Below are 22354 nucleotides of genomic sequence, written 5' to 3'. Positions count from 1 at the left end.
ACGAGCATTACTGCAAAGTTATGGTATGTTACTTACGGATTTACTCAGGTTTTTATGCACCGCCAAAAAGAACTGACCTAACTGCCACCTGTGGTGCATCATGGGAGCAGGGGGTCGCCTTCAGGTCTTAAAGGCACGGTACCCCTACTCTAATGCCTTAAAGGCAAGGTGTCAGTTTTCTTTGTTTCTTTATACTCTGCTGCAGCCTACTGGCAAATGCCTGTAATTACAGGTGTTTCTATGGCAATAAAGCATTGTTGTACGACATAACTGCTGTATAGCTGCTACTATGCAAACCTATCTAATTTCAGCATCTTTGCCATTTCGGAAATATTTGAAGCTGCATGTATATGTTTTCACATATGCATATATATGTATATACATGTATTTTCTATATGCTCCGGGATCCCGCACATGGGCAGGGATTATTCATAGATTATGACTTTGATGAGTATACCCCTTGATGAGAACTAGGATTACAGGTAAGTAAATAATCCATATTGTCCTTAGCTTCGACATAGTGTTCTAGTAGGGGTGTGTTTTAAGGGAGACATTTGGTCCTATTTTTATGTTGTAGGATTCTGGTTTTCACTTTTTGTGTCGTCCGACGATGTATATCATATGACAAGGACACCAAATTGAATACATGCTATTAATATTGTTCCAATTCACATGAATCATAAGAGGTATACACATCTCATTGTGTGAGTGTTTGTGTTAAATGTGTGATCACATGCCAATTATGGCATGTCCCACATTTGAAATGAGCTATTACTCTTGTTCCTAATATAATATTCATCATATTAATGGAGCTCCATGTCTGAGCATAAACAGTATGGTATCTAATGTTTCTGCATCTATGAGAACAAAATAAGGACTCTGCTAAATTGTGGTCTAGGAATATAAGAATTTCCTAGTGCCTTAGAAGGGTTTTCTTGAGGTTATTACAGGCAACATTGAATTGCGTAACTAAACTTGGTCTATTGAAAGATTTCTCTCTCTGTTTTAACAAAATCTAGCTGGGGCACGACTTTTCTTTCTGAGTCTTTGAATAAGACCCTCTGACTCAAAAAAATAAACCTCCTTGTGCTATTCCACTGAAGGTGTAAAAATTGTCCAAACAGTAAATTGTCAAATAGCTATGGGAATAATAACGGTAGTATGGAAGGGTTGTGTTCCTATACAAGGCCTACTTTAGAAAGTAGTGTATAATTTCTCTTCACTGCTGTTTCTTAAGAAGTCTAATAAATGAATGATTTCTTTGTCAAAACATCTACTAAATTGTATTTTGAAGTGCATGTGGTAAGCTAATTCCGTAAACCTTTAAGAAGGGTGTAGTCGCCAGAAAAGATCATAAATCTGTTTTCAATATACCTCTTCCATGTAAATATGTTGTTGGCATGGGCCTTGCAAATTTAGGATATGTATTTTCATAATTGTGCGTTTACAGGTTCGCCAGATTTTGGTTGGGCAATAGTAATGAACTCGAAAGGTAATCTGTGAGTTTTAGGACTAATCCTTTGGGGAACATTTGTAGGTGTAAGATGAATATCTAGAATATTTTCTGTTGCTTTCCAGAAATTAGGTGTTGAAATCAAACAGGAGATTCTGAATCTGATTTATGAAATCAGTTCTATTCCTTATCTAGTAAGTCGCGTTGGTTACAAATGTTGTAATGAAAAAGTCAATATATTGACAAACTGGTTCTAGAATGGAGATACTTACAGATATGATGGGTCTTCTGAGTGAATCTTTGGGTGATGTTTCTGCTTCTACTTTACTCCTGTTATACGTCACTGGGTCTTAACCTGAGGTCTGGAAAATCCTGGGAGTCTATGATGTTTAGAAAATTAAATAATGATAACAGATGAAGAAAGGATGTATTGTGTGCAGTTAACTAATCACTCGCGAGTAGACTTCTCTGCTGTGTTTCGTCATTGGTTGCCGGGTGCTGTACAACGTAGCGCCACTCGTAATACACCCACTTCCGGGTTGCAGAGACTCGGCGTGACGCGCTGGGAGAGCGGATCGCGAAGGTGATCAGCCGGGAGGCTGCAACTAAGCACTCTCACCATTTCATACTGTAGTGTAGTTCCTATATTCCCAGTAGGCTCTGCGCATTGGAATAATGTATCCTATAGATTAGACGTAGGACTGAGGTCGACTAGGTCTCTATTGAATATACTAAACTTAATAGTAAGTGCCAGCTAGCTCAGAGGTCACTAGAAACTTTCTCGAATTCACAAGAAGGGATTCGTTTCTGACAACCTCATAAACTTGACAACTTTGTTTCCCAAGAATAAGAAATATATCTCTCAGAGTCGCAGAAACAATAGATGACTATTTCACTCAGTCAATCGTGTATGCTTCGTTTCAACAGAGTTGTAGAGAAATAGAGAGACGGGCATTTTCAATAAAAAGGTTTATTGAGCAGTCTTCATTCTCATACAAGAGAAGTGAACTGCTACAATCGTTATGCAGACTGCAAAGTAAGAACATTGCACGATTTCTAAGCCATATAAAAATACATACATAAATATACAGGCTAAAATACTCAACTGGTGCTTCTAAAATATGCCTACTCCAATGTACCTAACCTAAGTCCAGTACGAGGGAAGAAGTAAGTATTGTGTAGCATAGGTTTTTAGTTGTTTTTGCCAAGAATCTACCAAAGGTTTCTCTAGGTTCTAATCAGCTCCATACCTTAGTTAGAATGAAGGAGGTCTGGTATCTCAGTCTCGGGACTCGATTTCCCAACACCTTGCAAGGGGAGCTTGGAAACACTGGAGCTGGATTCTCGGCAGGAGAAGGGCAGCCTCTTAATCAGTGCGTCAGCTGGTGAGTCTGCTTCCTTCAACACTTGCTGTATCGAGCTTCGTCGGGCAAGTAGTCGAACTGCTCCGAACCACCGTGTCTTACTAGATCAAGTGAAGGTATATTTATACCTTGAAGCTGTTTAGGAATGCCATAGTTTGACGTAAAGTCGGACATATGAACGTCAGGAAAGAACCCCTAGGGAATAGTTGTTCTTTGCAAAGTTCATGAGTTCTTGGACAAATCAATATTCGAGCAAGGGGAAGTTCCCTAACTGCTTAAGCCGATTTTTCAAGAAATCGTTGTGACGTTTGATACAGGTGGAAGTAGCCATGCCTGTATTTAGGTGGCATGGTCTATGCCTAAATAAGGGATTGATTTCTATGCCTATATAAGGGCAATGTGAATTGTACCTATATAAGGGAATGAATCAGGAAAATTCACTCGGAGCTCTAAACTCAACACAAAAATATCGAGGATGAGCTGAAAACGTGCATATTGGGGGCCCGGAAAGTTGGTGCCAGCAAATTAAACGCTGCGAGTGTGCCCCCGAGGGAACACCGGGGGGGGTGGAAAGCCCTCACGTTATCAGAAAAAGATAGCCTCGAGCAGGGGCCAATTAAGCCAGCAGAAACACTGCAAGCCGAATTACCACACCACAGTAGAGGTACGTTTTTTGGGGGTTCTTGGGATCTTGGGAAAGTGCCCTTTTAAAATTAAGGTCCCATTTTCACCAGTAAAAGGAGAACTGTCTTGGACTGTGCAAGTGGAATGCAAGTGGAGGCAGTAACTGGCACTGCCAATCACTAGAGGATAAATAAAATTGAGTGTGGCAAGGAGACAGAGTTTTGTAAGACTGGACATACTTTGATTTTGTATCTGCCCCTCATACTACCATCTTCTCAGTGCCCGTTTCAGTCGTTACGAGATAAAACACGCGTTATTGTAGGAGCCCCGCTAAGATGGCACCTAAAAAACTAAAAATAAGTAAAGTAAGAAAAGTCCCCCCGACTTTGAATACTGCTTTAAGCGAATCTATCTGCACCTACATCAGTAAAAATCTCTACATTGTGTTTTTATGAACATGGTTGTTTGTTTGTGCTTGCAGATAATACGTATTATGCATGTGCGGATCACTTACCTGCACAGAGTTTAGATTCAGCTCTTAATTTTCTGCAGTATGAAAATCATTCTTGTGCTCCTTAGTCTCTTGTCATTTTGGTTTCCACCTTTAGAAGTTCAATGTTGAGGTCCATGGTGGGGATTGGGAACATGAAAGGGGTAAACCTACCGTGATACTGAAACACTGATACACATAAAAAACGCCCCATTCATATTGGAAAAGCTGTAGCTCTTCTGAGAATCAATTTTCTTTTTTTAGTCTATGTATATGTACAAGACAGAACAGTTATTGCGAATATAACGTCATGAACTTAATGGTAGACTTTCAATAGAATAAACTGATATTTAGAAATGTACATGCTTAGTCCTAAGTATTTGTGCTGATTTGATGAGCCTCCCCTTAGAACATTGCGCACATTAAGCCAGGGCCTACAGTATTAAGGTTTGTTTTATTTTTATTTCATAATGCTTTAGCACATTTTTCCTTAATACAAAATTAGTCATTTTGGACCTGCAAATTGTGAAATGAAAGCCTCATGTTTTGAAGAAGGCATTTGAATAATTTATCAAAACAACGCCAAGAAGAGGAGATTTAAAGAGAAATGCCGGGATAACCTATTGGAAACAATAGAAACGGAAAATATCAAAGATTTCTGGAAGTTGATTCAAGACACCTCCGGCGATCACCGGAAATCTTGAGTTGTGTAGTTGATGAGGCGTCTTGGGAGGAGTATTTAGGCCAATTATATAAGGCTAGCAATGCACCAGTAACAAGCGAGGGAAGAGCCCCTAAGGTATGGGAGGCAAAAGAGTTAATACCTTCATTCTCGGTAGAAAAGGTGAAGGATACCATAAGGAAGCTAAACTTAACTCGAGCTGCAGGGCCAGATAATGTTTTCTGTGGTGCTAGATTTAGGTATTATACCAAAATCGTGGAGGGATGCAGTGATTAGGCCTCTGCACAAAAAAGGGGACACTAAGGACCCGAAAAGCTACTGATTAATTAATCTGTTAGATATTGGGGTGAAAGTATTCTCTAAAAATAATCCTAGGTAAATTGAAGGATTGGGTAGAGATACACTCGATTGTACCAGTGGAACAAGGTGAGTTTAACCCCTTCCATGCTCATGACGAGCTCAGCTCGTCATGGCATATACCTCTCAGGTGCTCATGACGAGCTGAGCTTGTCATGACCACACCCGTTTTTATTGTTGTCCAGCACAGCAGGGGAAACTCTCAAGCAGCGATGAGGTTAAGGAGGGGCATTCGACTATTGATCATTGCTTTGCCTTATGGGCATTAGCTCTGAAGTCGCTAGAACTGCAAAGTAGACTTTACTGCTGTTTCTGCTGTTTTGTCGACTTTCGGGCGGCGTTTGATCTAGTGAACAGGGAGTGTCGCTAAAAAGTTATAACATTCCCCAACAACTCCTAGTAATAATTCAGGAGTTGCATAGTCAGAACTGGGCTCTGGTCATCAAAGATACTATGGGGGCTTGACATTGGAGATTGCGATTAATAATGGCCTAAGACAGGGCTGCGTATTAGCTCCACTTCTTTTCGCAATCTTTCTTGCTGACCTACCTTCCTTTTTAATGACGGAGAGAAGGGCAAGCCCAAAAGTAAATGGGAAACATGTGTCCTGTCTACTGTACGCAGATGCCTTAGTAATTCACGACCAAACAAAATTGGGTCTACAAAGGAAGCTAAATGCGTTTTATGCGTCATGTGCATTAAAATGCCTCACATTGAACATTGATAAAACAAAAATATTGTGCTTTGGGAAGAGAGATCGCAAATGGAATTAGTTTTTTGGGCAAATGAAACTAGAAGTTGTCAACGAACATAAATACTTGGGAATATTGTTTGACAAGGCATTAAAATGGAACTTGCACTTAGAGGCCCAGAAAGCCAAAGCCTTAGCCTCGGTCTGCGGGCTGAAAAAATTCCCATAGACCCTTGCTAAAGGCCTACAATGCAATCCCCCCCCCCCCTCACAATTGCAGTTCGGGGCAGAAATCTTATGTCTAGGAGAGAAAAGTACCTGGGACAGTGAGGAAGGGAAATACCTAAAAGAATTGATGTAATTACCAAGCTCATCTATGATTCAGGCTATTTGGCTAGAGCTAGACTTGATATCATGGAATGTCCAGGTCCAAGTGAGTCTACTTAGATTTTGGAAACAACTGACGGCAGGGGAAGATGGGAAAGTGTCAGGCTGGTGTATAAAGGAAATTCAGCAGAGGTGAACTAAAGTGGGCAAAAGTAATAAGAAAGAAACTCTACTCCATCTGTGACAATCTGAAGGTGAAAACCGACCCCTAGTCCTTGACAATTGAAGAACCAAAAAGTGTACTCAAATCCCTAGGGAAGGAAAAGTCTAGACTGATGGATATGGAGTATCTGAGAGAAAAAGAGTCCGTGCAATTCATGATAACAAGCTGGAGGAACGAAAATTGGTATCCTTACCTAGACATTCTACCAAATCAATGGCTCAGAATGGAATAACTAAGAGTAAGAGTAGGTATTAATCCCACTCGAGCCAATGATAAAATAAAAAGAATACTGATGGACCCTGACGGTAGATATACATGCAGAATGGGCAAGAAATTCCCACTGGTGAAAAGTAGCAGTGTAAAAGTGTAAAAAGGAAGAATGGTTTAATATGTAGAGCGTAGATTCGCAACCCATTTATCCCAGATATTCCAGTGCTCCGTTCTCTTATTAGAACGCGTTTCTCTATCCATTTTAGCTATTCTGTGGATCGAATGCATCCACTCAGATTCTAAGGGTTGAGATAGGTAAGATCCACTTAATGCACAATTCTCTGCGAGCTAATAAGATTAAAATAAATATCAGTGCCTTAAGATGTTTAGATAGACTACCAGTATCATCATCTTCCGTAATCACCCCAAATATTACCAGTGCCAAACTCACCTTCACTTCTTGATCCACCAGATCTGACAAGGTTTTTACCACTTTCTGCCAGAACACTTGGATGGAGGGACACCACCGGAACATATGCGTTTCATCTACGTTGGGTTCACCGTACTATTGGCACTTCCTCACCGTTTGCAGGCCCATTTTCGCCAGTTTGTGGGGGAACATGGCGGCTGTGAGTTAGTCGCGGTCGCAAGTTCTCAAATCTCTGACGGGAGGACGCTGAACGATGTGGTACTTAAACCCGTAAATTTTGTAAAATACCTTAGGGCCTGTATGGGTCTTCGGGAGAATACCTTTTGCTGTTTAGTGCTATTTTTAGCCTCTTTCTTTCAAGGCTATCCGTGGCGGCTGTGGAGCACTGGGGGGAGTTTGGGCGGAGGCGGCAGCGTGGCTCAGCTGGAGTCGCCGTGCCGCAGCAAGAATCGGCTTCCTGCGAGAAGGCAACGGGGAGTTCTCTGTTCGCACATTCAGCCTGGCAAGCACGGGTAGCAATGAGGAAAACACCTCACGAGTACAAGGTGATACCGGGAGGTTTACCCATATGGGTCCGGTAAGGAGGAGGGGGAGAGAACAGCAGGAACTATGTGGTGATTTGGAGGTGAACCCTGACCGGAGAGACCTGAAAGCTTTTCCCTGTGTGGCTATAGAGAAAAAGGGGAAGCAAAATTGCCTTTCAAGTCCAGAGGAAGAGATAATTAGGTACACCTTACGAAATAGAGGAGTTTGGGGGAAAGAGGTACTGGAGAGTTCAATATCTAAATAATCACACAGTAGGGCTCAAACTACAGCCCCTGTCTCTCTAGACCAATCAGACCAATTAAAATAGGCAGTTCCCTCTGTTAAGCAACCAAAAGTGGTAAAAACTGGCAGAAAGGTGGTAGAAGCCACTAAAACTCATTTTAGCGCAAAGAAATTGTTAAAGAAGGAACCAGGGAAAATAAAAGTCACCCCCTCACTCCGCTCATTCTTTAAAGTGAAAGAACAGGCAGAGTCTAGTACAGCTTCTTCCCAGTCGGAGAATATAAAAATAAAAGGCAGGATGGCTTCTGGTTCTGGTTTAGGCTCTAAGGAGCCTTCATCAAAACATCTTTTACTAAAGAACCGATATGAACCCCTACTCAGCATTGAGGAAAACAACACCCCCTCCCCAGTAGATAACATTGATAGTCAGAATTCATTAAATGTCTCTGAGCAATTGAGAGCTACGGCCACCCTCTTACGAGTTAGTAAAGAACCGAACTCAGCAGAAAAACGATGGCAGTAATGCTAAAAGAGTTAAGAGAGAGGTTTGCAACATCCGAGCTCCACCAACAGAAAATAAATGGGTATTGTGAGATTATGGAGGAAAAAATCAACAGTCTCGTGGATAGGGAGATGTAAACGAAACAAAATGAGATTTCAAACAAAGTGGATATAAATCAAGAAGAGATTTTGAAACTGAAAGAAAGTGAAAGAGATCTTAGAGTTAAGCTGAAGACTTTAGAAAACTATGCCAGAACATCTGAATCTTGAATGTCCCTGAGGGGTAGGAAGGAGGTGATATTAAGACTTTCATGATTACCCTTTTAAAAAAGTACAACTCGAGCTTAGATTCTGATATTATAGAGCAAGATGTTCAGAGAGTTCATCGTGATCCTTTTGTTGCACGACCTGGGAGAAAAACAGCGGGGAGGATTTTGATTAACTTTAAATCGTACTCACTAAATGAAACCAATCTTGGACAGGCAGCTCTAAAAGTAGGTACGTACAAGGAAGATGACTGGTCCTTTTCTTATTTGATCCGATGTTTCACGAGAGACTTTGGACAGGCAGTGGGAATTAGGAAAATACATTCATGATTTAAGAGATTTAGGCGCCACTGCAAATATACGCTTCCCGGCCACCTTAAAGGTCATCAGGAACAATAAAATGTATTCTTTCAGAGACTCAGACGATGTAAAAACTTTTATTGAGCAGATTAGGGCTCAACCGTAACAGTGGGAAATAGTCAGCACAAAGGGGTGAAGAGAGCTCACAGGAGGTGTTAATATACCTCGAGCTACTAGGGAGGGTTCCCCAGGGAGGGAGGGATGGGTCACTTGTAAAATTGTAAAGGAAAATTTAAGACATATTGGGTGGGGGACCAAATGGGAGAAAATCAACAAAACAAATTTGTCCTACAATGTTTGATGCAGCTGTTCTGTTTTTTTTTCTTCTTTGGCGCTTTTATATATAGGGGTTACTATTTCTTAAGGAGTGTTGAATATTACATGTTAATGTCAAGAGACAGCAAGAAGGCTACTTTAAATAACTTATGGCAGTTCTAGAGAACATTAACTCTTTAAGAGTATTGTCATGGAATGTGAATGGCCTGAGAGTGACTCCAAGGAGGAATACAATTTTGGAATACTTGAAGGTGAGGGAGGCGGATGTAACATTCATTCAAGAATCTCACCTACTAAAAGAGGAATGGTTTGATATTCTTAAATCTCAAACCTGGCTAGAGCACTGTATTGGTACACTGCAAACAGTAACAGTTAAAGGGGTAGCTATCATTTTTTTAAAAAATCAGCTCGTTGTACTATTGCTGAAGTTAAGGTCGACCCCCAAGGTAGGTGGGTGATTGCTAGGGCAAGAGTTCAGGGCACATGGTTAATTTTTGTATCATACTATGGCCCTAATCTGGATGATCCTCTCCCTCTTCGCACACTAATGCTTCATCTACTTGAATTTAATGACACAATCATTATGGGAGGGGATTTTAATGTTACTCTTGATTTAAATAAAGATACCACCTCAAACAAACGCAGTATGGCAACCTCGAAAATGAGAACCGTACTAAAATCAATAATTCTGGATTTCTACCTAGTAGATATATGGACTCTAAAAAACAGAAGAAGGGGGGGGAGTGCCCAGTAACCCTATTAGGGATTTTACATTTCATAATAAAAAGTATGGGCATCGATCTAGGATTGATTTTTTTTTCTTGATATCTAGTAGCATCAGTTAGTTGGTCAAGAAAATTACTCATATACCGGAACACCTATCAGACCATTCGGCAATTTTTTTTACAGTTTAACCCCTTGGCCGCGGCGGTAGTTCCGCTGCGGCGCTGGGGGGAGGGGGGTCCGCGCGGCGCCGCCATGCTTGTGGTGGAACCACTCCGTCACGAGCCCTGTGCTTGTGACGGAGTGGTTCCGTCACGGCCCGCCCGCTCAATAGAATGCCAGCGCAGGCACGGAATTCCTGCAGCGTGGGCGGGGCGGCCGCGCCGTGACGGAACCACTCCGTCACCAGCACAGCGCGTCCCTGGCTCATGACGGAGCATGGAAGAGGTTAATCTTATTTGTAAATCTCTAGAGTTGCGTTGGAAATTAAATCGATCTCTCCTCCTTGAATCTTCGATAGTTTAGAGTGTGATAAAACAGACAAAAGAGTTTTTTCTCTTTAATCTTGATACAGCCCCCATAAACATGGTTTGGGACGCGTATAAAGCATATCTTCGAGGTGTCCTAATTGGCCAAAATGCCAGGGAAAACAAGAATAGGAAAAAAGAACTTACCTCTTTAGAAGATCAGATAAAAGAAATTCAAGAAGATCTCGACCAAACCTTAGATGTTAATATAAAACCTTTAATAGAAGTAGAGCTTGCCAAGGCCAAGAGAAAACTCGTGGATTATTTAGAACTCAGGGTGAAAAAGAAATGGGAAGCAAGTAGACTAACCAATTACGAATATGGGGAGGGGAGCGGCAAGCTTTTGGCTTGGAAGGCTAAAATAGATCGTACCAGGAATAACATCAAGGACCTGAAAAATCAAGTCACAGGTGATATTATCACTGAAGATAGCGCCATTGAACAGGAATTTGTCAGGTTTTTCCAGGATCTCTACACAGTGGACTTAATTCAAAATAAAGAACAGACCGCTGCTTTTTTTCAGGGATATAGATCTCTCGTTGTTAAGCAGTGAAAATAGAAAGGAACTATCGCGCCCATAACATTGGAAGATGTCCATAGTTCAATCGGGAATTTGAAAAAGGGTAAGGCTGCTGGCCCGACCCCATCCCTAATTAGCTGTATGCTTTGCTGAGGGAAGTACTAGCTCCGATTCTTCTGGATCTTTTCAACTCAGCATATATTTTAAAACAAGATATCCCTTTTTCTTGGGACTTGGCAACTATAATTATCCTTCCTAAACCCCACAAAAATCCCAGAGTATGTGAATAATACAATGCTCAACAGTGATTACAAAATCAATACACAGATTCTGAATAAATGGCTGGAGCGAATGGTCGGTTCAATCATCCATAACGATCTGAAGGGGTTCATAAAGGGGAGGCATTTGGAGGATTTGACCCACGAGTTAATTGGCGCTGTAGATCTTGCTATAGAACACGAAAAACCACTGTCTATAATAAGTTGCGATGCCGCAAAAGCTTTTGACAGGGTTAGCTGGCCCTTTAACTATGAGGTAATCCAGCGTTTTAATATGGGGGATGTATTTGGGTCAGCAATCAAGGCCTTGTATAGGAATCCTACGGCCCGGGTTTTAGTAAATGGTTCCCTCTCTGAAGTAGTACAAATAAGAAGATGATCTAGACAGGGCTGTCCACTTTCCCCTATCCTCTTTAATATTTGCATCGAACCGTTGGCCATTAGGTTAAGAGCATGTAAGTATATTCATCCTTTTACATGTAATGATTGGGAAAAAAAAGATAGGGATGTATGCCGATGATTTAATGACCTTCACAATTCGTCTCGACCCAGTAATACCTGCCATTTGGGAAACTCTAGATACATTTGGTAAATTATCGGGATACGCTGTAAATCCTTCAAAAACAGAGATTATGCAGTGGAACACCACTTCCCAAAGTGAGCTCATGAAAAAGAAGATCAGATATCTAGGGATGGAGGTGGTCCAAAATCTGGAGACCTTAGCGAAGGTGAACTTTGATTTAGTTACTTCAAAAGTTAGAAAACAATTGCAGCAGTGGGATTCTTTACCTTTATCCTTTCTGGGCAAATCAAACTTACTAAAGATGTCTATTTTACCCAAATATACTTTTATTTTTAATACAAGTCCACTAGAATTTAAGACTGAATGGATCAAAAAAGTACAAGGAGCCTTTTCCAGCTTCATCCGGGGGAAAAAAAGACAGAGAATTGTAAGGTGGGAATGCAGGGAAAAAAAGGAAAATAGGGGCATAGCAAGCCCAGAACTGCTAGAATATCAGAGAGCCTTTTATCTGAAAATTTTTAGACAGTTATTGAAAGGAGTCCAATCATTTTACCCCTATGTTTAGTGCCCTGACATACAGTCCACCAGATTTAGTTAACCACTTTCTCTATAAATTTGGTGACCCTACATTTAAAAAAAAAAAATCAGACTTAAGTCTCTTCATTGGGCTTGTAAATTGTGGTACCAAATTAGGAAGATGCTACAGATTAAAGCCACTACGCGCCAAAATGGAGGTCGCCAGGAACTCCCACATGTTTGCAAGACTCTTTAGCGATCCCGATAAGGGAAAAGGGAATTTGTAGATGGAGTCAGTTATTGGAGGGCACTCAGCTGAGTTCTTATGTTCTCCGCCAGTACTGGGAGACCCCTTTTGCTCTCTATACATTGATGGATTGATTGGTTGAATGAATGAGTCAGTTATTGGAGGGCACTCAGCTGAGTTCTTATGTTCTCCGCCAGTACTGGGAGACCCCTTTTGCTCTCTATACATTGATGGAGTGATTGGTTGAATGAATGAATGAATGAATGAGCTATCACTAAAGCCAATGGCATTTTCTATTTTTTCATTGCTTGCCAATAAATTGTTTCCTTATGAAGACATTTTGCCTTCTGCCTCTCTAAAAATGAGTTGGAGCATTTTCTCACATTCATTGTACCACTTGCACGTTTTTGAGTAAGTGATGCAATTAAGCATGCAGTGACTGTAGGAGAAGACATTGCAAAGGTTTGTGAATACACGCAGTGGTATGGTTCTGTAGGGGTTCATTGCAAAGGTTATTTGTAGGTCTATACTCATTTTCTACAAGTCCACAACTCTACCCACTTACAACACAGACTGCTGCTGAAGATTGGCCCAATTGGCTGATTTTCTGGAGACATAACTGCCACCTACATCAGTAAAAATCTCTACATTGTGTTTTTATGAACATGGTTGTTTGTTTGTGCTTGCAGAAAATACGTATTATGCATGTGCGGATCACTTACCTGCACAGAGTTTAGATTCAGTTCTTAATTTTCTGCAGTATGAAAATCATTCTTGTGCTCCTTAGTCTCTTGTCATTTTGGTTTCCACCTTTAGAAGTTCAATGTTAAGGTCCATGTTGGGGATTGGGAACATGAAAGGGGTAAACCTACAGTTATACTGAAACACTGATACACAAAATAACGCCCCATTCATATTGGAAAAGCTGTAGCTCTTCTGAGAATCAATTTTCTTTTTTTAATCTATGTATATGTACAAGACAGAGCAGGTATTGCGAATATAACTTCATGAACTTAATGGTAGACTTTCAATAGAATAAACTGATATTTAGAAATGTACATGCTTAGTCCTTAGTATTTGTGCTGATTTGATGAACCTCCCCTTAGAACATTGCGCACATTAAGCCAGGGCCTACAGTATTAAGGTTTGTTTTATTTTTATTTCATAATGCTTTAGCACATTTTTCCTTAAAACAAAATTAGTCATTTTGGACCTGCAAATTGTTAAATGAAAGCCTCATGTTTTGAAAAAGGCATATGAATAATTTATCAAAACAACATCTGGGCATGCCCAGAAAGATTTACGTAATGACTATTCTAAGACTGTGCTGCAATTATTGTATCTCTAATGACTCGGTAGATAATTGCCTTTAGGACTAAATTACAGACTTCTTGATTTATTAAAGTTATGTGTTTAATCAAAATAAACTTCTACTTCATAATCATCTCAGAGCTGTTGGCCTGTGAAACATGTGCACAGCTCGTATCACCTGGGTTTCAGAGACAGAGACCTTCTGATGGCAAACACAATAAGACGATAGACGGAGTGCAGAGGCTTCTTAGACACTCACCACTACTCACAGATTTGGGTTAAATCCATCAGCGTTTTTCTGTTCACTAAGCCACCCCAGTTTGGACCCCGCCGTATGCAAATCAGTCTTGACCTTGCTCCACCTGGGAACAGTCCAGCCCGAACTGCCAGGCCATCACTGGACCAGAAACAAGCATCCTGGGATCAGTTTCAGGGTATCACCCTCATCAGCCAGGCTAGCTTGAATCCAGTGGCAAAGTGAGCAATGGACCCACGTCTGGGCATACCCTGGCCACTTAGGGTGAACATAGCAAACACAATAAGACAATGGATGGAGTGCTGAATGAGCCTCTTTTTTCCCCCAAAATGTGTATTAGTGGCAAATAATTCAGATGTCAATTTTGTGAAATTATCTCATGAGGCTATGAGGAATATTTCAACAATGTTCGCTACAGCAAACTTAGCAAAATATGGATGTTTCTCTGATGAGTCATAGCCAGGCCAGGTGTTTTCGAATTTTGTGTTGCTCTCCGAAGAATTCCTTGTTACAAGCAGTGCCACACAACACTTCTAGCATACCTGAGTCCCCCAACCTTTCTCTTTTTCAAACACCAGTCCTCATCAGTGGAAGAGTCTTCTCTAGCTTGTTAACATATTTTTCCCTTTCATGCTCTTCAAAAAATACGTCTAACTCTCGGTTGTTTTTGTTAATTTTGAAATTAATTAAAATGTATCAGCTCTATTCCTGTTTTAGTATTGCAGCTATTGATGCATATAAATCATTGGTGTAAAACTGTGTTAGAGTGTGCACTATAGCCTAAATTCCTTTTTGATAAATGATGCCATGCGGTTACAAGACAGGTTTTCCAACCTTGTCCATAGCAAGAACTGCTTCTGACCATTGAAAATAATCCCAGGCTACCATTGGCTTTGATCATTGTTGGTGTAGTGATCACATCAAATACAATCACAATAGTGACCACACCTTACAGGATTACATGTAATTACCACCCAGATGTACGCTACATTATCGAGTGTTTACATTTTGCTGTGCCAAAATATCATATCAGTATCATGAAAGTACATGTACAAAAAGGTAAGTATAGATTTACTAATTTTAACTTCACATCTGCATACCTTGAAGATGCATGTATCTTCAAGATAAATCGATGTGGAGTTAAGAATGCAAATTTAATTAAATCCTTACCTTAGTGATATTGTGGTAGTTGATAGTCCATATACAATATTTTGGCTGTATTATATTGAAAACTCTCAACTCCAACCACCCCAACTTATACGACAGGGTTAGTAATAGCAGTGTCCGGGAAAGATTTAACAATATAAAATGGTTCCATGTGTCTAATGAAATAACAAACAGAGAATAAATGATCCACTGACACAAAGGAAACACTGACAACTGACAATGACTCCTCAACTGGGTTTGAACTAGCAGTCAACGAGTAGTTTTAAGTAAGTTTCAATTTGTGATAATTTCTTTTTCAAACATCAGCATACTCGTTTCTCCAAATGCATATTTTTCTATCAAACATGTGCTTTCCTTATTGAGTTAACACACTCTGATTAAAAAAAGAAAAGAAAATGTGCCTCAAAATTCAGTTTTCGTGCATGGTCCCCAAAAGACAGCTTGTGATTACTCTGTTGTAAATGAATCACGTGTTAGGTTTCACTCCAGCTGACAAGGCACTACCATCACTTGGTAGTCATTCTCACTATAATGCCAAAAATGTCTTCATTATGCCAGGAAGCCACCATTATTTCATGGTAGCAATTGTACTGTGGCATATCATATATTCTCAGTCATGTATATTATTATTTCATGGTGGAGAACAATTGTGTGATAGATGTCCACAATAAGGCTAAGCACATCCACCTTAGGGCATGGATAGCTGCCATTATGCCAGGATTAGTGCAAGGATGCCAAACATATGAAAAGATTTACCATATCTGATAGAGACATCTAGCAGCAGATTCCTTAACTTAGAATATCCCCAGGCGTCAGACTGGATCCGGAAAACTCTTTCCCCAGCAGTACCTCTGCGCACGGGGCGACGGTGTCACCCGCCTCCGTCCTGATGTCCATGGAAGTGATGTCAATGGAGACATATAAATCTCCCCACCTCCCCCGCGCACTGACGTCAGTTTTCTTCTTTTTCGCGTCCCAACGCGGATCCGGGAGAAGCAGTTCCTCTGGCCTGTTGTGTTTTTCTTAACGCCTTTTCGCATCTGGACCAGTGTGCCATGCCTGCGGGCTTCGAGTCGTGTGAGACCTGTGTGCGGCAGATGTCGGTGACGGATCCACACAAGATCTGTATGTGGTGCTTGGGAGAGCACCACGAATCCACGGAGTGCGACGCCTGTCGGCAGCTGAAGCCGTAGTCCCTGCAGGAACAATGGATGAAGTTGATCTCCGCCCGGTTGTCCCGGTCCGAATCCTCGCGGCGCCGGCCTCCATCTCCAGCAGAGGGGTCCAAGAGGCACAATTATTCATCCCATGCTGAGGTTCCTGTTCGGGACAGGTCCCAGAGTCATTCCCGCAGACTTTGCTCGCCTGCCTCAGGTAAGCACTGGATGAAGTCACAGAGGTCGTCGACCTCGCAGCAGTGTGACGCCGGGGCTCGCTGCTCCCGGTCTTCACCGGACACGGGCCCTTAGGAGTCGACCCCAGCCTACCCACCATTTCCTGGTCATGGGGCGACTCTGACCCAAATGGAGGCCTATTCCAGGGCCCTGCAGGCCATTTTTGGGTCACCCCCTCTCCCTGGCGCGCCTTCGGGCCACACAGTGCTGGTAGGGACTCAGGTCGGGGGTTCGCCCTCGGCGCCGACCGAGTGCCTTGACTCCGGTTCAGGGGTTGTTGCACCGCCGGGACATGACCAGGAGGCGCATCCCACTCTGGCATCTGACCCTCCTGCAGCGTCTTCTCACTGCCCTGTGGGGCTCCCTGCGTCGCCTATGGATGCGGCTTCAGCGCTGAGCTCGACTCCTAGTCAAAGTCGTTCCTCCCCTCAAATTCCCACCTCGGTGGAGGTTGAATCGACACCTGTCCGACACCAGGCAGACGAGTCCTCTTCGGGGATCGTCGACGCCGTTTCGACGTTGGTCGACGCCGGTTCCGTCTCCGGCTGTTCCTCTGTTGGTAGAGGAGTTGACCCCAGAGGGTTTTTCACCCCCAGGGTTGTTTCACTGCTCCACGGAGCAGGTGCCCATAGGACACTGACCGGCTTGTCATTCTGCAGAGCCTCTGTCGTTTGGTGGCGGATTAGCCTGCAGCCGTCCCCTACCGATGACTTGCTGTCACCGCCTCGGATGGCCACGGAGGCTAGCGCAGCCTTTATGAAGGCAGTTCGCAGGGCTGCGGATATCTTGCAGATGCAGCCGCCCTCTGTCTCCCTGCCTTTGTATCCTTTGTTTGATCTTCTCCACCAAGGCACAGTGGATGTGGAGCCCTTGTTGCCTTTTGGCGGGTCATTACATGATGTCCTTCTGGGAACTTGGGCGAGGCCCTCATTGGGGAACCCCGTGGGTCATGGTATTGCACTTCACCATCGCCCGGCTCCAGATGACCCTGCCTATTTGTCCCTCCATCCTAGGGTTCAAGGACTTGTAGTCCAGGCAGCGCTCCCTTCCTCTCCTCCTCCATTGCTTCCTCCCACTCAGGAGTTTAGGTGGTTGGAGTCATGTGTCCGCAATGTCTTTGCATCCACCAGCTTCGGTCTTCGGTCCCTGAACACGTCCTGCGTGTTTGCTCGGGCTGCTTTTGCCCTTTGGGACTTAGTCGCGCAACTCCTTCCCTCTTTGCCGGAGGGCCCTCGTGCTGACCTGGGCCGGCTTATTTGAGATTGCCGCGACATGGCATAGTTTTCCATCCGGTCGGCCATGGACACCACTGACGCGGTGAGTCGAGCTATGGCCAGGTCAGTTGCTCTGTGTCTCCATGCGTGGCTAGGCGATGGCAGTTTCCCGGCGAATGTTCTGGCGCTACTCAGGGATCTGCCCTTTGATGGGGTCAACCTGTTTGACGGACATGCCGACTCTGCGGTCCAGCGCCTCATGTCTGGGTTCCCAGACTCCCATTGTTTTTTAGTCCTTATGGCAGACTTTTGATTTCTTATGCCGTATTGTCACTGCTTTTCTGGGTTCCGTTTCTGGGTTTCAAGACGTTACTTCCCAGACAGGTTGTATGGCTGATCAGCCGTGTTTTTCCCTTCCTTTGGCAGCTATTTATACATTTCTTTTTTACCTCTGCCTATGAGCTTGTCTCAATAGGTGTCCCTTGCTTTTTATAGGGATGTGACGTACCCTATGTGGGGTATTCATTAGCTATTATGTAGCTGCTCTTCCTTGCCCAGGAAGTTTCAGAGGCTCACGTGAAGTTTTCCTCGTATATTTTCTGTCCCTCTGAGGACTTTTCCTATGGGTTATTCTGTAGGCTTCTCACTTAATTCCGTCTTCCTGCTGTGGTCGGACGCCTCCTCTGAGGAGACCCACGTACTGGCGTGGCTCTCTCCTGGAGCTTCTGTGTTGCAGCCCTATGGTTGCTCCGTAGCGCTCTCCTGCGTCTGTGCATGCACCCTGCTCTGTTGTATTGTTGGGGTTCTGCCATATCCGGTTCACCCGAGGGGATTTTCACGTCCTCCTGTCTTGCCCTGACTACTCTTTCAGTCTTTGTTATGCCCCTGGCAGCGTTGGCTGTCTTCAGCGTGTTCTAGGTGGGCACCACATGTGGATCCACACTGGGTGTGTGCGCTGTCACGGTCAGCCGTAGTATTATTCCTTGCTGCTTTCTCTTCCTGTGGTATTGTCTTCTTCCCTGGTGTTGAGAAGAGCTTGGGCTTTTTGCATGGCTCCCACCCTGTCTGGGGTTTGCCTCTGGGTAGTGGAGTCTTTGCCAGACAGGTCTTTGCTGCGTGTTGACTGGTGCCCTTAGCTTCCTTCTGCCCTTTCCCGGTTAGGGGGGCTCAAGTTCTTCTGGTCATTGCCGCGCACAGCTCAGGTGTTTCTCCTCCTGGCCTCTGCTGCAATTTTCAGTGGACGTATTCTGTCTCTGGATGATCTTGGGCATCATCCAATCTCTGTATATATACTTTTTCACACTCTATGTCTGGGTATTACTGATTTCTTCTTCTTCATTAATGTGGTGATCAGTGTCCCGCCTGTATCTCCTTCCACGAACAGGGGGTTGGTGTCTCACATCGGTGCCGTTGATACCCATTGGGTGACCTATTCTCTAGGGCTGCTCTTCGAGTTTCCCTTGGTTGCCAGTTTCATGACTTTTTCATATATTTCTATATGTTCTATATATGTCATGAGGTGTACACACATGAGAGGGCAAGCATACAGGTTTTTCCCTGCTGTGGTTTCTGGGGACTGTCCCAGATTCTTTCATACATTCATTCATTCTCTCTCTCTTCTCCTCTCTCTCTCTCTCTCTCTCTTCTCCCCCCCCCCTCTCATGGGAGATAGCTGTGTGTTTGACCGACTTGCCGGTGACCTTTGGTCATTGAAGCTGTGGGTACGGTTGGCTGGTTGACTACCTGGTGATGTGCCTGTTTTTTTTTCTGCCGACACGCCCATGCTGGTTCTTTTCATTGAGCTTGTGCATTTGTGTGGTGTGGTTCTCGCATTACCCAATGTTTGCTTACGTGTATTCTTATAATCCACATATCTCATGGTAGTCGTAGTTTGTATTTCTCGGCATGATGACATCTGCCCCTGATATGTCATTTTTTGGGCATCCACTGTTGTGCATGCTCACTTTGTATGTTCTGACTCTGTCATACTGTTTAGTCCCTTCTCTGGGACTTTGTCTATTGCGGATCCTGGGATCCTATACTCAGTTTCAATTCCTCTTGCAGAAGTTTGTGGCATTCTGCCATTATGCACCGATCATTCTGGTTCTGTGATTTCGTTTTTTCCCTGTCTGGATGAAAGTTGTCTCGTACCATCCTCTGACGGATTTTGGTACCTTGCTTCCCTTGCTCCTGCTTTCCTCCTGAGCTCATGGATCTGGTGTCAGCCACGCTGGCATTGCTGTCCCCACCTTGTTCTAGTCAATGATATTAACGGATTACTTCCCTTGAGAACTTGGTGGCTTTCAGTCGCAGACCCTCCTCCAATGAGATATTACTTTGGTATCTGTTCTAAGTTAAGGAATCTGCGGCTAGATGTCTCTATCAGATGAACGAGTTACTTACCTTCGGTAACGATGTATCTGGTAGAGACACAGTCTAGCCACAGATTCCTTAACGCCCGGCCATCTTCCCCATTTTGCGAGGACCTCTCCACGGTGGGTTCTACCCACTTGTCTCCCTACAGGTGGCCTTGGTCTTCCTGAGGGGTGCTCTAGTTCACCTCCCTCTGGGGCAGGATGTATCATCCGTTTTCGCACGTGGACTCTCCACCCATTCTCGTTCTTGGGTGGTTAGATTATGTGCTCTTCCATGCTCCTCCACCCTGGTTCTTCCGGTGTGGGGATTCTCATGTTATTCTTCCCTCCCTCCTCTCTTGTCTGTTTCGCCCCATTGCTTGGGGGTCTCCTTGTCTGTGCTGCAGTTGATTGGGTTGAGGATCTATTTGACTGTGCTACAGCCCATAGGCCATTATGAAGGGTGTGGTGTACATTCTCTGTTGTTGCACACTTGTGGTTCTTGCCATAAGTCATACTGTTCCAGTCTTGTTGTCCTTTGCAGTTACATCCTGTGGTTACATACTGTCTTTTGTACAGTTCCATCCTGTGGTTGCAAACTGTCCTTCGTTTGTCATGAAGTTAATTTAATCAACATGGTGATGTTTCTGATCCTTTTATGATTTCTTGTCGTTGTTTCCAGGATTTTTGCTCTTTTTTGGCACACTGTACCCATACTCTCACAGTTTTTGTAGTGGCTCTTTGTTGTGGCGCAGAAAAGTTTCACAGTAGAAAACTGATGTCAGCACGCCGAGGGGGACGTATATGGCTCCATTGATGTCCATTCCGTGGGCGACGTCAGGACGGAGTCTGGCGACACCGTCCCCGGCGCGCAGAGGTACTGCTTGGGAAGAAGTTTCCCGGATCCAGTCTGACGCCTGGGGATATTCTAAGTTAAGGAATTTGCAGCTAGACTGTGTCTCTGCCAAATACATCGTTACCGAAGGTAAGTAACTCATTCATTTATGCCAGTGCCAACATTACATCAGTAATAGTCATAATCATACCCAGAGATAAATCCCTTATATTAGGGGCACTATATACTTTTGGTGTTCCCTAACAACGGGAACGGCTTCCAGGGTGGGATAATGTCTTTGAAGGAGGGACACAGCACACGCATAATAGATAACATACGTGTACATATATGCACAGGGAAACATTTAGACAAATACACATATATACATGCCCACACCACTCCTACTATCTGAAACAAACTAGGCAATAACCTCTTTACTCTCCCTCTTTGCTCTCAATCTTCACTCTCATTCCAGCCTCTGCTCTCCTTGGGTACAGGGTTGCTAAAGCATGGATATCCAATACATCCACTCTTTCTCTGGCAGGCCCACACCCTAGCAACTTCACTCTGACTATTGTTGGCGCTTCTTTTCTGGTCCAGTTTTCACTGGTACTGTAGTAACAATCAACTGGGTCTTGAAAGTAACCAATCTCTATGTGGCATTGCTAAATTGAGAGTTGAGACAGGTAGTCACGATGCTGTCAAAATGTGTGTTTGTGTATAAACGTTTAGCCTTGCCTTTGATTTGGCAGGTGGCCACTCCTAGGATCCGTAGATGTGTAGCGCTGCCATCTTCGAAATGGCTAGACCCTCTGAATTGCATACTGTGCTGGGCTGCACTTCAGGGAGCTACTTCTAGGGCACTGACAAGCTGCCAGTAGCTCCTGAAGAACTGACCTATATTATTTAATATTTTTATACAGCACAGCGTATCTGCATGTGTATAGTTTCACTTTACTGACAACAGTAGATAGCAAACTTCAATAGTAATTAACATGCTTTGGCAAAGTCTGTAAGTCAGGCATGAGGTACCACACTTTTGGCATTGCTTATTTTGGTTTGGAAAATTTATTTTTTAAGGTAGCTGCTGGATCCTTGTCAATCTTAATAATTGTTTGACCTTGGGGTCGCTAGTTGGCTGAGGTAGGTACCTTAGGCCAAATAGTAACCCTTGCTTCCAAGTCAGGGAAATGAGGGACACCTTCTTAGATAGCCCCTGCTCACCCCCTCAGTAGCTTGGCACGAACAGCCAGGCTTATCTTCAAGGCAAGTGTGTAACGTATTTGCAACCACGCTCTCAGTAACCCAATGTTGACACCACAAATAGACTCCACACGAGTTTCATAAAAACAAGTATAAGCTTATATAAAAAGATATACGATGAGACCACACAATATAAATCCAACATATGTGTATTTGTAATATTCCTCCTGGCCGATTATTAGGCCAGCCCGCCCTTGTAGGGTC

The 22354-nt window shown here is 43.4% G+C and overlaps 1 protein-coding gene across 6 annotated transcripts in view; it reads left to right on the top strand.

Moving 5' to 3' along the window:
• The window catches only part of EFL1 (elongation factor like GTPase 1), a 1213944-nt gene that overhangs the window by 539940 nt on the left and 651650 nt on the right, over nt 1-22354 (top strand). The gene's annotated exons all lie outside the window — the stretch shown is intronic.

Source organism: Lissotriton helveticus, chromosome 3_2, assembly GCF_964261635.1.
Source record: "Lissotriton helveticus chromosome 3_2, aLisHel1.1, whole genome shotgun sequence".
Taxonomy (NCBI): Eukaryota; Metazoa; Chordata; class Amphibia; order Caudata; family Salamandridae; genus Lissotriton; species Lissotriton helveticus.
Note: the sequence above shows the minus strand (reverse complement) of the source record. Positions and strands in the feature narration are given on the sequence as shown.